The 10,395-nt window shown below is 37.1% G+C and overlaps 1 long non-coding RNA gene and 1 pseudogene across 2 annotated transcripts; one reads left to right on the forward strand and one right to left on the reverse strand.

Moving 5' to 3' along the window:
• Window positions 1-5,606: 5,606 nt before the first annotated feature.
• On the reverse strand, window positions 5,607-8,165 carry LOC119770208. 2 transcript variants are annotated; one of them, XR_005278713.1, is made up of 3 exons: window positions 7,000-7,770; window positions 6,353-6,938; window positions 5,607-5,992 (listed from the first exon to the last, which is right to left on the reverse strand). It is a non-coding gene; the product is annotated as an uncharacterized LOC119770208 (long non-coding RNA). The 2 variants fall into 2 exon arrangements; XR_005278712.1 differs by lacking the exon at window positions 5,607-5,992 and adding an exon at window positions 7,818-8,165 and having other exon boundaries at window positions 6,000-6,938; window positions 7,000-7,110.
• Window positions 8,166-8,790: 625 nt separating this feature from the next.
• LOC119769101 lies at window positions 8,791-9,720 on the forward strand (annotated as a pseudogene).
• Window positions 9,721-10,395: the final 675 nt, after the last annotated feature.

Raw genomic sequence — 10,395 nt, forward strand, 5'->3', positions numbered from 1 at the left:
TGCACCAAAATGGTGACGCAAAAACACACAAGATTCTCGTTATTTTCAGCGGTAAAACGACAACCTCCACTTTCCCCTCACTCACTACACATAAACAAACACAAATACATACGACTATCGACACATAATGCACCAAAATGCACTTTTTCCCGATTTACGAAACAAAAAACCACAGCACCGGTTTGTTTTGATTCCTGTTTTGACATTTCGCCGTGTGTGCGAGTGTAAGCAGCAAGTGGGAGAAAAGCGAAAAGAGAAAAGAGAGAGAGAGCGTGCACGCACAGTGAAAGCGTACTGTGAAAAAACATTGCGTATAAATTGAATTAATTATTAACATTGATATTTAAATTGAATCGATTTATGTATTGAGTTTTTGCCATGCCAAACTCAGTAACAATGTGTATTTTTTATGGGACACCAGTCATATCTATTTTTTGAAGGTTTTTGTTAATAACTTTCAATCAATCTGTTATTAAAATAATGTACTGAAAGTCAACAATATTTTTAAATGTAAAAAAAATAATTAAAGAGGTTCATTAAATATTTAAATAAAATTTCACTTTATTTGATATTGCAAGTTACATAAATCATCAGTTTTTCAATGTAATATAAAAAACTTTTTGTTGGAAAAAGTTACATTGACTTTAACATAAACTACTTCTAAAAAAATCAATTTATAAACTTAAAAACGATTTCAATGTAATATAAAAAACTTTTTGTTGGAAAAAGTTACATTGACTTTAACATAAACTACTTCTAAAAAAATCAATTTATAAACTTAAAAACGATTCATGCCCAAATTCTTTAAAACACTGAAATAATAAAAGCAAATCAAATATTGAAGAAAGATGATGTTCTTTCTTCAGTTGAATTATTCGCTCAAAACCAAAATCTTTCTTTGAATTAAGTTTTTAAAGGTACTCCTCATCTCAGCTTAGGACAACTACTATACCAATATAATACGGCAACAACGTTAAATAAAAAAAATCTCTTCACGAGAACGTCTTTAAAAAATATTTAAACAATAATTCGCACAAAATATTTTAGTGACTTCCCAGAAAAAGATTTTCGAAGCCATCTGTGATCAATATATCTTGGTGAAAATTCAATTAATATAAAATTCATGACTACATTGATTTGATTTGAAAAAAATATATTCGCAAAATTTACAAAATGAAGTTCGAACAGTGATAGGTTCACCTTAAAATAATATTTTTCGTACATACCTGGTTAATCCTCTTCCAATCCATCCAACCAAAGCATGATTGCATCGCAGCTAATTTGTCTAATTAAACAAAATGCCAGATGCTGAATGTCCCGAAACATGTCCAGGTTGTGGTCCTGTTGAAGAAAACAAAACACAAAGTATCAATTCTCAAACAGAATGTCCAGGGTTTTTTTATCAAATAATCCAACATGATATTATAAAAAAAATAGAAAAGGAAAGCAAATAATACTTATCTGAGTCAAAAAATCGTTGAAATACTTCTTCCTACTAAGTATTTAGAAGCAGCATGTACCATCGATTCAGATAGACTCCACTCTCCACCTTCACCGGGAAACTGCTCGCGAGTCGCCCAATAGATTACCTCCTCCGAAATAACCAGAGAAAGGTTCTTCCTTCTGTCACGGACACCCCTTAAAGGATAGAAGCAATGTCACATTGTCACGTCCCTGCCCCTGCCACACACTCACAATAATCAATTAAAAACGTAAACAAACCCCAAAGCACAGTCACATGAACAATCGCAGGCCGCAGCCAGCACCAACGCGGATTTGTCAGTTTTCTCTCGCTCACCCTCCGGAAACACCAAGAAAGTTTCATCCAGTTGTAATCACCCGTTCACCAAGAATACGTCAAACGTAAACAAACACACACGCACACAATCGCGAATTCGCGAAAACAATGTTCCCCACAAATCAGGATTCCAATCACGCGACACCAAAACCAAAACAAACTTAACCAGCGGTGTTTTCCTTCACCGAGAACTCCCGTGTCCTGTCAAATCCACCGAAATCGTTCCGGCGTTGATCCGTGTCAAGACAGCACCTGCAGGAGGAGGAGGAGGAGGAAGGAGGCCAAGTGACATTAAGGGCAAGAGGATTCCTCTTCTGGGGCAGCTGCTTGGCCTGAACATTCCTTGCATCCGCCAACACTGAGCAGAACTTTTTCTTCGCCCCCAGCAGCCAAAACAGAAGCAATCACTTAACCACAATATATCGCGGCTCCCGAACGCCACGGAACGAACGAACACACACTCCCTCGGCCATAGAACGTACTCACAACCCGCGGCGATTCGCGGATTACAATTTATCCGCGGAAAAATACTGCGCGAAAACGTAAACAAACCAGCCCGCCACGAACGCAAAAGCTGTCTGTCTGCCGATTGCCGATTCCTGTCACGACATGTCTCGCGCGTTGCGTGCGAGCAGTGAACGAAAGAAGAGAGAAGAGAGAGAGAGCGAGCGCGTGGGCTCATTTTTGCGCTTTGCGATGAAATTTTATGTGCGTTAAAATACTTTTTAATGTGATTAGTTTAACTAGTGTACAGTATGTAAAAAAAGTATTTACACCCCTTGAGCACTATGCACATTTTGTGATGAAACATGTAAAAAATTTAAAGTTTGACAGGAACCTAGTACTACGTTTTGTTCAGAAACTCATGCCAAACATTTTGCTACAAAAAGCTCATGAAAAGATGATTTCTATAAAAAGTTATATAACAAATACTATTACGAAAATAAAAAGGTGCAAAAAGTTTGTACACCTTTCGAAAAATTAACATAAATAATGTTATTTGTAGACAAATCACCATAAATCCAGTCTCCCAACTCCAAATAGGCATCCTTGACTGATTAAAAATAATTTGGATTGAATATAAAGTTTACTAACTACTTAGTATAAAAGTTTATATAACTCTGGAAATTCTATATAAAACTTATCTTAACTTAATTTTGCAAACTTTTAATTCAAATAAATGTCAATATATTACCATAGAATTGCTAAATAAACATTTTGGAGTGAGTATAACACCGTTTTGGGGATATTTGTATCGATAGAATAGATTTTTCGTTGGAATTTCGTTCGTAAACGTAGGTTTTAAAGAAAACCTAGATGTATGGGTATCAAAAGATCGGAAATTTTATGCCCTTTCCGATTCCACATAGGTTGACTTGTGAATCGTGGACCGGTTCGGATGCCGGCGGATTTTCCTACGACGTAATTCCGGGTTGGTACGAAATTCCAACGAAAAATCTATTCTATCGATACAAAAACCCTCAAAACGGTGTTATACCAACTCCAAAATGTTTATTTAGCAATTCTATGGTAATATATTGACATTTAGTTGAATTAATAGTTTGCAAAATTAAGTTTAGATAAGTTTTATATAGAATTTCCAGAGTTATATAAACTTTTATACTAAGTAGTTAGTAAACTTTATATTCAATCCAAATTATTTTTTTAATCAGTCAAGGATGCCTATTTGGAGTTGGGAGACTGGATTTATGGTGATTTGTCAACAAATAACATTATTTATGTTAATTTTTCGAAAGGTGTACAAACTTTTTTTGCACCTTTTTATTTTCGTAATAGTATTTGTTATATAACTTTTTATAGAAATCATCTTTTCATGAGCTTTTTGTAGCAAAATGTGTGGCATGAGTTTCTGAACAAAACGTAGTACTAGGTTCCTGTCAAACTTTAAATTTTTTACATGTTTCATCACAAAATGTGCATAGTGCCCAAGGGGTGTAAATACTTTTTTTACATACTGTATTTAAAGTAAATTAAAGTGAAAAAAAACTCACTAAAAATTTCCATTAACAAAAGTGGCATTTTGCGGAGGAGTGAAAATTTTGCTAAGTCCAACGAAAACATGATGGAAAATAATTGTTTCATCTCATGATTGACAGGTTGGTTTTTTCTAAGTCCCAAAATAATTGGACATTCGAAATTTTGCTAAGTCCAGCGAAAACAAGATAAAACTAGAAAATATCATCTCATGATGGAGAGGTCGATTTTTTTCTAAGTCCCAAAATAATTTGGCTTTCGAAATTTTTCTAAGTCCAGCGAAAACTTGATCAAACATCAAAATATCATCTCATGATAGACGGGTCGAATTTTTTTCAAAGTCCCAAATAAATAAATTTTCGAAATTCTGCTAAGTCCAAAATATCAAATAGAAACGAAAATAAAACATTTGGTGATACACTGTCTAGAAACATAAAAAGTATCATGAATTTCTGGGGCCAATTTTTTAGTTTTGGAACAAACAAAAATCATGCCATGTTCACAAAAACAGTCCATGATATTTTTAAGTTCATCCTAAGATGCGACTTTCTGCCCGGGTTTTTAGTTTTTGGAACAAACAAAAATCATGCCATGTTCACAAAAACAGTCAATGATATTTTTGTGTTCTTCCTAAGATGCGATTTTCTGCCCGGGAATTTCGAATGCCCAATTATTTTGGGACATAGAAAAAAATTCGACCTGTCAATCATGAGATGGTAAAAATATTTTCCATCATGTTTTCGTTGGACTTAGCAAAATTTTCACAGTGTCTTGCGAACCTTCGTGGTGAACGGACACTAGAGCTGCGGTATTTTTTACTACCTAAGTTCAGAGTTATTTCAAACAAAATTCACAGTCTTTTTAAAGACTACCTGAGTTACTTTCCAAAATTCTAAACAGTCTTTTCAAGACTAACCCCACCTCAAATTTTGTTGTATTTTACAAACGAAGCCATCTTTTCAAGAGAACATCCCGGATAAAAAATTACCATTTGATTACCATATTGGATCATACAATGACACTTTGAGAAATGGTAACTATTTGTGAAATCGTTTTTTCAATTTCCTAAAATTAAAATTTAACTATATTAAACTATTTGTGAACTGTTTGATTTAAGGTTACTTTTTGCCAAATAGTACTTAAACCATTTATTTACCATACAACAAACAGTTTTTGACGAAAATAGTACTGAGTTTTTAAGGTTACCATTGCTAACCACCCTTATGCCAGATGGTTAAACCATTTGTGAGATAGTAAAAATTCATGCCAACCATATAAATACCATTTTTAAAATAGTAGTCAAACATTTTTGGAAATGGTAGTAACAATATAGTTTAAAGTTCAATTACCATATGAAAAAAAGTTTTTATATGGTACTTTTTTATGCGGGATAGCTTCCCGCATAGAAAAAAACCGTTTGAAAATCATTTGTTAAATATTCAATCAACCTTTTACCAAATTGTATAGCAACTATTTGGTAAATATTTTTTTAATTCCTCACTGTCTCTCAAATAGTGAACTATTCCCCATATATGTTGTTAGCAATATTCACTATTTGATTTTTTCTTCTAGCGACACTTTGTCAAGTGCTTTTTGAAAGTTCATTTTTGCGTATATATTTTAGGGATTTCACCATTTCTCAAATGGTATTTTTATGGTTTTAAATAGTTATTTCAGTGATTTTTCATGGAGCATTACATTTTGGGAACAGTTGTAACAATTCGAATGAACATCAATTTTTCAAGGATTTTCGGAATTTTGAGCTAGAAAACATTAATTTTGCTTTGGTCAAATAGCTTATTTATTTTTCATTTTATTTGATATATATATTATATTTTTGTCTGAATTGTCCTAATGATATATGGATTTTAAATTCAAACATGATGGAGAGTTTGCGGGATTCTAAATTGGCAACAAATTAAACTGAAGAGAAAATAACACAAAAAATTTTTTAGAATAAACTAAACAGAAGAAAAAACACAGTTCAGGGAGGTATCCGCTGTGGTAGAGTTGACCAAAGCTGTACACCACGATCAGCTCCATCTCCGTCATTCTTTGGAAATTGTTGGTCGGATGGAGGGGTCCCAGAGGTTACTTCAGCAGCCGGTTCTGAAGATTGTTCTGAAGGAAAACGGCGCAGTCGTGCAACGTCGGATAACCGAGAGTTCATCTGGTGATCTTGTTGTTCTTGAGTTCAACCTGAAAAAAAGAAAACAAACTAAATGAAAAAAAAATGGTAATAAATAAACATGCAACATTTGAAGGGAGCAGTACGACATCGCTCTTAAGGCCTTTCTTTTCATGTGTTGAAATGGGAAGAAGGCCGTAAGAGCAATTTCGTACCGTCCCTTTCAAATGTTGCTCCAGAATACAACTTGTTATCATCCCGAGCAGACGGAAATAACTTGGGAAGGTCAGTTTTTGATATTGTGAGAAGATCAAAATCCGTTATTGTTAAGCCCCCTTTTACGCTCTGTGAGGGAAGGGGCTAGCGTAAAGTGGTGGAGCTTTATTTGGCAATCGGGGATACATTCTTAGAAAACTTTTAGTTTGACTTACCGGAAATTTTAATACGGTCGAATTCTTTGGAGTCAATCTTTGTCTGAAGATTTGCTGATCCTGGCTCTCTTAGTTCACTCCAACCCGAGATCGCTTTTGATTTACTGACGCACACATCTTTCTTTTTTTTCAACTAGGGCTGCCTTTTCTGTTACTTTTGGTCCAAGTTGAGTTTCTACCTAAAATGTTGGAAATTATCACAAAGTGTCTAATTCTTTTGTAGAAAAAAATCAAGCACTTATCTGAAGGTGGTTTTGCTGGTGATATTCTTCAGCACAGAATGTTTTTATGATCAACGGCACGTGGTTAGTTGAATCTTCTTGATGATGTTGCTATCCATGCCCTTGAAAACAATTGATCGATCTGGAATGTTAGAAGCTGGAGTTAAAAGCTTTTTTTTTAAAGATAATTTTTCAAGGATTTTTTTCAAATTACCTTCTTAAGCAAGAAGCCGCTGATGTGTGCTTGCACGGAATCGAGTTCACCAATCAACTCACCAACCTAGCCTATGGGAACGACACAATCTCCGCCGGTTTTGCAGCTCACGTTCCGACTTCGGCGAATCAACTTCCTCCTCCGCTCCTTTCTGGAAAAAGAAGGAAACATTTATAATTTTAATTGATAACTCTTTTGAAAAATAAACTTACCTTCGGGAAGGTAGGGTTGGCAAGACTATTTTTTCAGCTGACAGAAAAGCAGCTTGAATCGACTCAGCCGTTTTGAAAAACATTTTTTGTGTAAGCGTCTTTTACTTTTACCTGGAAAAAGAGAACGATAAAAGTTTGAGAAGAAATCCCAAGGGGTGATAAATAATCACTTTATTCCGTCAGAATCAGTGATTTGCAGGCTGAACGTAACTAAACTTTTGGGCACCCTCAGCAAACGTCATATCAATACAAATTGCTGCCGGAACTTTTCCGGATCTCTCCCGGAAAAGATCTGGCAGCAATTTTGTATGCTTTGACGTTTGCGGAGGGTACCAAAAAAAGGTAAACAAATCACTTCGTGCGTCAGCCAAAACTTAACCCTCCAGCAGGTGATTTGCTAATATTTCAGGCAAAATAATGTAAATGGGCCAAAGCCAAAGTGTAAACAAACAGTCTGTCCTGCTTAATTCAATGGATGTTTACGTTAGGAACGAGCAGGACAGACTCTTTGTTTACACTTTGGCTTTTGCCCATTTACATTGTTTTGCTTGATTTGTTCTCCTGGCGCACGTCTAAATCCGACCAGTTTTCACTGTTAACGGCTATTGCAAATATGTGGACCTTTTTTACGCAAAACAATGTAAATGGCACAATGTCGAAGTGTAAACAAAGAATCTATCCTGCTCGTTCATAATATAATAACTAATCAACTAACGTGAGCAGGACAGACTCTTTGTTAACACTTTGCCATTTGCATGGTTTTGATTGAACTTTCACAACAAATCTGAACGCGAAAGACAAAATCAATGAAAACAAACCTTTTGACAGCTAATTCAAGCGCAGGTTGCACATCCGGGAGTTGGACTGCCGAAAAACGCCTTCCGGAGGTTGTTAGGCCGTCACCCACAGAAAGGAGGAAAAACAGCTGCTGCTAACTTGTTTTGCTTCCGGAGGCCACTCAAAACACTAGACAGATTTTGTCCTCGCTTCTTCGGTGGCCAATTTGGTCACGATTGTTCTCACATACAAAATTTGTAATAATAAACACAAACAAACTCCCGCGAACGAAAACAAAACGGTGTTATCACTTGTAAACACACAGCCGGCCGCGACGACGAAAAAAACAACTGCCTGCTACGATTGAATTGTTGACGTTTGCGAGTGCGAAGACAGCAGGGGCGTCCATAAATAACGTTTAGATACAATTTAATTTGAAAATAGAAATGCTGACGTAGGTTTGATTTTTAACTGGCGTTCATGTAAACGAACAATCAATAATTACTAAATGCACATTGTATGTAGCTATGAAAACCTTATTTTAAACACCGAATATCAAAAAAAATTCTGTATTGCTTGGCTTGTAAATAAATGTTCTAGAGATTTATTTGACCTAGGGAATCCCTTAGAAACTATAAAAAAACACTATAGTGATCTATAGATATTAAAGTTTAGCAAGCTAAGTAAAACGTCATTTCGGGATGGCCTCTTTGAGAGATCCCGGAGATTCGTTTCCCAACGTTACCACCCACCACCCACGACTCTCGATGGCTTGGATGTAAACAAATTTTACACTCTCAAAAGAGAACAGTAGGAATCACAAAATACACTGTAACTGAAAATCGCACTTTGCTGAGTTCGTTTTCGCACTTCTTCATACGATTTTTTTTCTGTTCGACTCTGATTACCAAAAAAAATGTGGATTTTCAGTTACAGTGTAGATTGTATCCGAGGAGTTGGAGGAGTCCTGTCGAAAATAATTATTAATCGAAGTTGGACTCAAAAAAAACACAAGTTCGTGAAAAATCCTTCCTGCACTGTGCATTGTGTCTTTTTTTGGCAATATAATTTGATAAGAAAGAGAATTCCCACGCTATTGGTAAGTTGCTTACAACGCTGTAATAAAAATAAAAATTAATCCCTTCCCGTTGCAGATTTTCCGAAGAAATACTACCTCGCGACAAAGGGGCAATTTTACTTCTTTATGAAGGAATTCAAGGAGAAGGAAAAAAACAGCCGTGTGTTGTTTCAGTGGCCTGGCCGATGTCACGGGAAAATCCGGTCCCCGAATGAGGGAACGGTTCACGGCTTAGAGCAAGCAGTTCAGCCAGGTTTGAGCAAATCCAGCTAGAAATCGCCAACTGGAGGTGCAGAGCTTCCGCTGGGGATGGCTTTTGATGCGATGCACAACAACTCGATCCAAACACTTCCGGTTCCGCCAGTACGTCGAGTACTCCGGAGAGATGTTTACCAGCGCCCAGTTCACTCAGCGTGCCGTGCTCAAGTTCGCGCACTACACCGAGGCCACCCTCATAGCAGGCCAGTTCACGAATCAGTTCCACCCTGCGTTCCGTGAGCCACAGCTGCTGATCGAAACCGGCCCGCTGACCGATCAGGCGTCCTATGCTGCTCAAGTTCGTCAACTTTGCCATCCTGTGCAACACCAAGTCGTCGCACTCGGTCGGTCTGATGTGGTGGCTGTTGGCCCGTGAGGAGCTGAAGCTGCGCGGAAAGATCTCCGACAAGTGGGAGCTGAAGCCAGATCTGTTTTTCTAATGTGATCCGGAGGAGGGTGAAAACTGGGGTGAGGAAGCTGCTCTGGCTGCTGCCGCGGCTGTTACGGCCGTTACTGGTGCTGTTAGCCTGAAGATGATCCAATTCGATGACTGGAACGAGGATGACGCCCAGACCATCGGATCACCCTATAGGGTGGAGCCTCGGTGAATTCCAAGGAGAAACGACGGTGCTGCTACGCGCAAAGGGCCATGTCCGAAGCTGGTCGGCTGTTTGTCGATGACTGACTACAGAATGCCTCTAATGTTGGCTTATCAACACTTTGACATTCAATTACATCTCATCATTTTTCAACTGGAATTGAGTGATAAATAGCTCGTTAGGGAAATTCTCGTATGTTTGGCAGGTTAAACACTCGCTCCTAACTCCATCCACTTTGATGATTTCCACTTTTCAAACAACTTATTTTATAAAACTGTTAAGAGCGAGTTTTTCACCGATGTGAAACAGGTCGTATCGAGGTGCTCCGATTTGGATGAAACTTTCAGGGTTTGTTTGTCTATACATGAGATGAACTCATGCCAAATAAGAGCCCTCTACGACAAAGGGAAGTGGGGTAAAACGGGCATTGAAGTTTGAGGTCCAAAAAACATGAAAAATCTTAAAATTGCTCGCATTTCCGTAAAACTTCATCAATTCCAACTCTCTTAGATGCATTCGAAGGGTCTTTTGAAGCCCTTCAAAATGTGCTATAGACATCCAGGATTGGTTTGACTTTTTCTCATAGCTTTTGCTAATTACTGTTAAAAATGGATTTTTTTAAAACCTTAATAACTTTTTGCAACAGTCTCCAACACCCATACTCCCATAGGTCAAAAGTTAGGG

The sequence above is a fragment of the Culex quinquefasciatus genome, chromosome 3, assembly GCF_015732765.1.
Source record: "Culex quinquefasciatus strain JHB chromosome 3, VPISU_Cqui_1.0_pri_paternal, whole genome shotgun sequence".
NCBI classification, from domain to species: Eukaryota; Metazoa; Arthropoda; class Insecta; order Diptera; family Culicidae; genus Culex; species Culex quinquefasciatus.